The sequence below is a fragment of the Astatotilapia calliptera genome, chromosome 12 (genome assembly GCF_900246225.1).
Source record: "Astatotilapia calliptera chromosome 12, fAstCal1.2, whole genome shotgun sequence".
Taxonomy (NCBI): domain Eukaryota; kingdom Metazoa; phylum Chordata; class Actinopteri; order Cichliformes; family Cichlidae; genus Astatotilapia; species Astatotilapia calliptera.
Genome location: NC_039313.1, coordinates 37,816,321 through 37,821,738, shown reverse-complemented (window position 1 = coordinate 37,821,738; position 5,418 = coordinate 37,816,321).

Here is a 5,418-nt window from a genome sequence, read left to right as displayed (position 1 = left end):
ATATATTAGGGGTGCAACGATATTCGTATCGATATTGAACCGTTCGATACAGTGCTTTCGGTTCGGTACGCATATGTATCGAACAATACAACATTTTTAATTTATTTTATCAACTTTCCTTCTGACCATGCTGTCTGTGTTGAGCGCTCAGTGAATCTGCGTTCGACTACTCCGCCTAGGCTCGACAGTGCAGCCTAGGCGGAGTAGTCGAACGCAGATTCACTGAGCGCTCAACACAGACAGCATGGTCAGAAGGAAGAGCGCAGGGCAAGCTAGCGAGACACATGGACCTCCCCCACCCTCATTCAGATCTGGCGTTTGGAATTATTTTGGTTTTCATGTGACGTATGACCCTGAAGGTAAGCGAGTCATGGACTAAAGTAAAACAGTATGTTGGATGTGCCATGCAATGCTCAATTACATGGGTGTGAACTAGTGTGTTAGCACAGTTAGCTCGTTAACGTGTTGGCCGTCTAGCCCCATGCACGGGGCGATCGGCGGTAGCTCGTTAACGGAGATTTGCCGTGTTGTGGTGTTAAGGTCATTTCAACGAGATTAACCTGAAAGCACTAGTGGGAACACAGCGAATATGACTGCACATTTACGCCGACATCATCCTAGTGCAAAGACAAAAACAACAAGCATGCTACTAACTTTAGCCGAGTCATTTAGACAGCTGTTAGCACATGATTCTCCTTATGCTGCTGAGAATATAGCCCAGAAGAAGCGGATAGTATAGCTTTTATTTTGGAAAGAGCCATTTCTCTGTAATAAACTCTCTTTTCCAAAGATGAGTGATTCCTCAATCAGATACAGGGCTCGCAATATCGCTAGTCCAACGTCCTGGGGCTAGCGATTTTTTCCAGTCGGGCTACCAAAATCTATCTCTGCCCTGCCCGTCGGGCTATTGTAGGAAAAATATATGTCAATGCTTTTGCATTCTTTCGGAAATGTAGCTGGGTAATTATGTCATTGGCATCGGTGAGCCACTGTCAATATGTGACATATTGAAGTCGCGTTTGAATTTGCGCTTGTTTTTTTGCTTTCACTTTGCAATCGTGCGAACTGTGTATAGAGAGCGACAGCACTGATCTGTGAGTGATGATAATTTGTGCACCAATTCCTCTGACATCGTCTTATTAATCGTTAGCTTACTATGCAAACATGACAAGTGAAATCTCCCGCAGCTTAAACATGTGAGAGGTTGATCGCGCAGAGAATCGCTGAGCTTATGTGAGTGAGCGTGTAAAAGCATTTCAGTTCTGCTGAGCCAAATAAGACAGGTCAGGGTGAAGAAGTGACAGCCAAAGAAAAGCTTACCACAAAACGGAGAAGTTATGACAAATCAGACTATAAGGCAAAAAGAAAGTGCAGCTTTATGGTTTCATGGACAAAAGAATTTCTGTGGCTGCAATATGACGAGCTAAATAACCAGGGCTGCACATAAGTGGTCCGCAGGTGTGCATTCGCTGTCACAATAAAAAACATGCACAAGGGTTAGGGTTAAATTTAAAAACTGCAGTTTTGAGTTAAAATGTATATTTATAATTTTAATAAACGACAAATTAAAAATGCTTGAACATTTTTTTGTATCGAAAAAATATCGAACCGTGACACCAAAGTATCGAACCGAACCCAACCGTGAATTTTGTGTATCGTTGCACCCCTAATATATATATATATATATATATATATATATATGTATATATATATATATATATATGTATATATATATATATATATATATACATATATACACATATATATATATATATATATATATATGTGTGTATATATATATATATATATATATGTGCGTGTGTGTGTGTGTGTGTGTGTGTGTGTGTGTGCGCTTGTTGAAGATTGAATGGAAGATTATTAACACAATACTGGATTTGATTGATGTAAATAAGATCGGAGCATGATCCAGCACGCTTGTTCTAACATACCACTTTTATTAGTTTAGAGAGAGACTTTTAAAAACACTTTACGGTGGCATGATAAACGGATGGTTTTCTTATCAGTCTGACTCGCTGCTTAAGTGAAAATCTATTTTTATACATCACCACACTCACTTCCAAGTCCTGATTACCGTGCCCTTTGCAGGTATTTGCAGATTAACTCAGCATTTATTAATTTATTCAAATTTCACTCAGAGTTTACGTCAGGACATGAACCAAAAAGGACAGTGTAGTCATGTTCTTATACACGTCATTGAAGTCAGTTTATAATGAGTAATGCACAACGTGTGATTGACGTCGCTCAGCTGTCACACTGTGTTGTGCACCATGCTCCTGCCTCGACTCCTGATCAGCTGTGTTTGTGCTCTGTCAGTATTTTGCTTTGGATGAGCTTCCAACAGCTTCACATACATGTTTACGTAGGAGCGCTGGGATGCACAGCTGCATCCTCACGACAAACAACAGCAACAAACTCAACCCCATCATCCGCCCTTATTTTGAGTCATTTCTACTACAGTATTGTGTCTACATCTGAGGAGCGCAGCTTTACAAAAGCAGCCAAATAAATCGTTTACTGAATATGACACGCAGACACACACAGTGTGCGCTGATTCCTTATCTGACCATACAATGACTGAGAGGACGTGCAGGCCTGAGAGCTTCTTGTGTCGTACTTGTACCTGCTGAGGTTTGAAAAAGATCTTTCCTTCTGGACAACAAAGTGGTTTGGATTCATGAAAACATGAAACGAGCTGATGTGTGTATATTTAGTGACAAAATCCATTTTGTAATACTAGTTAAATAAACATGTACTGCTCTAAACTACAGGTTGAACTATGTAACAACAGCTTGTGTCCAAATAATCTGAGTTAAATCACTTCCTGTGCACGTGTTCTGAAGCTCCCATCATCCTGTTCACTTCTTCTCACGTGACACACATGAGCTGAAGTCTAGCCATCACTTATAACATATTCATGTAAGGAGCTTGGAAAGAAAGTGACTGGACTGTTTCTGTTTCTTGAAGATGTTCCAGCTCTTATCCAAGGTCTGAGACCAGCTGGTGGAGAGTCCCAGATTTTAAGCCAGCTAGTGGGACGTGTTCCTTACTATGGTCGGTGACCCAGTATTGGATCTTCCTTTTTTTGTTTTTTTGAAGTGCAGTAGAACTGGATGCTTCAGACAAAAACTGCTTCATCCCAAGGACACAAATGCTGACACAAACTAAACAACGTAGTGTAAGCAGTGCAGAGCAGCAGGGAGTGCTCCGAGCACACACAGCCACTCTATAAACACACGGCACAACACAGAAGAGCCACCTCCACAGGACTCTGCTATGAGTCTGCATCTAAAGGTCAAAGGTCACTCTTTGAACACCACTGTGAGACACCAGCTGTCTGCCACACGATATGTGATATATTCACTATGTGACAAACCTCTGCTGATTCATTTTGCACCTCGGCTCATGCGATGAGGCACATAATCAATAGTGGGTCAATGACCCTCTTACTCCCACGAAGGCTCACATACCTGGGACTGTCCACCAGTTGGTCTCAGAACTGAGAAATCTTTTTGAATGAAACGTCTTCAAGAGATTTAAAGAAGTCCAGTCGCTCGTTAGATTACCATGTCCTGGAGGACTGAGAACCTACACACACACTTATAACATATAACATACATGTGGCCCTCGAGCTGTCTGCCACAATATTTGACCAGAGAGAAGAATGACAAAGACAAGGCCGTGCAAAGGACTCCCCCAGAATAGCTAAGAAATGCTCCGACGTCCTGCCCCCACGCTGAGTTAAGGGCTGCTTTTTCACGTCAGTCTCATTTCCCTTGTCTGTACTTTGTGACACAGAGAGGTACGACTTCATAATGTGCTGATCCAAACGAGGCAAACGGTTCAATCACAGTTGTACATTGTGTAAAGTGTTGAGAACAAAATGATGTAACTATGATGGAAACCAAAATCCAACATAACCCTTAGATGACAGGATTCAAACCTGCACCATACGATGATACTGAAACACTTTTATGAGTAAAACAATAAATAAATTAAAACTTTGTTGCACATCTTTCTTTTGGATTTTCTAAAGCGTAGGTTCAGAGTATGACACAATGTAAAATGTGTTGACATTTTAGGAGGAAAGTCAGATTTTAAGAATAGCACTGATATCGTGTCATCTTTCCAACCAAACCTTTCAATCTTGAAAGCACGCTGCAAAGACTGGAGGGAGGAAGGAGCAGCTGGTCTGTGGAGATGAAAGTATTTCTCTGTTTTCAATGCATCAAGTGTTTCACTGACTGCAATCAAACATCACATATACAAGTAAAACGTGGATTGCAAATACATTATTATTTACATTAGCTGGTTTTGATGGCAGCCTGGAGAAATCGTCTCTTTTTGCACAACAAAAAGGTTCATTTGCACATGGAGCCGAGCCCGATGGACAGGATGAGATGCTGACCTGGATCTTCTGCATGGCTGCAGTTGGAGGTGAGCTCACAAGCGTGTGTGTGTGTGTGTGTGTGTGGTAAAATGCAGCAGGTTTTAAAAGAAAGACATGAGTGACTGGTTTCTACTACTGACTGAGACTGTTAACCAAGGCTAACATGTTTAACATAACAATGGAAACACGTGAGACTAAAGGGAAAAACTGAGGAAAGCTAAATGTGAGAGAACCAGCATCAGACAGATCTGAGACCCCAGCTCACATTTTGCTTTAAGGGAATACCAGAAGCTTCCACTGGACTTAGGCTACGTTAGCTTAGCTTCGTCAGGCTGTCGTGGCATTTTTTGGTTGAACTGATCTGTTGTTGCTCTTGTGAATACTTTGTCTGGAATGAAGTTTATTTTTAGGTACAAGTAACATTGCTTCCACTGATTGTTCATATTTTGTCGATTCTCTGCAGCTTTAAAGATGCTCTAACATCGTCTGTCAGCACTGCTAATATTAGCCTCTGCAAACTGATCTCACACCATGACATTTAAGACGCACCCATCACTGCCTCACGCATAGCATTTGTGTCCTGGTTCAAGCTGGTCTATGAGACAATGCTCAGCCTTCTGCCCTTTAGCAGACAACATTCCAGATTTGTCTGAAATAATACAGTGTGTTTCTGTTTTGGATTAAAAATGATCACATTTCATTTTTACCAAATATATAGAGAGATCCTGGCGTTCACAAGCCTGACCTGAATCTTGTGTCTGAAAAGACTGAATCAGGACAGACATTCAGGACACACTCGAGCAGTTCACACTATTTTATTATCAGGCAAAGACTCGGGCTGCACAGCAGTGCACATGGACAAGGGAAGTACAATTCATCACTCAAAGCATATATCAGACATATGAACACAGGAAATATTTGTTATTGGCTGTTGGTGGGGAGATGCTCTCTCTGATTTGTTGTCCTGATGGTCTTTGACCTCCAGTCAGGGCTCTGTGTGAGAACACGCC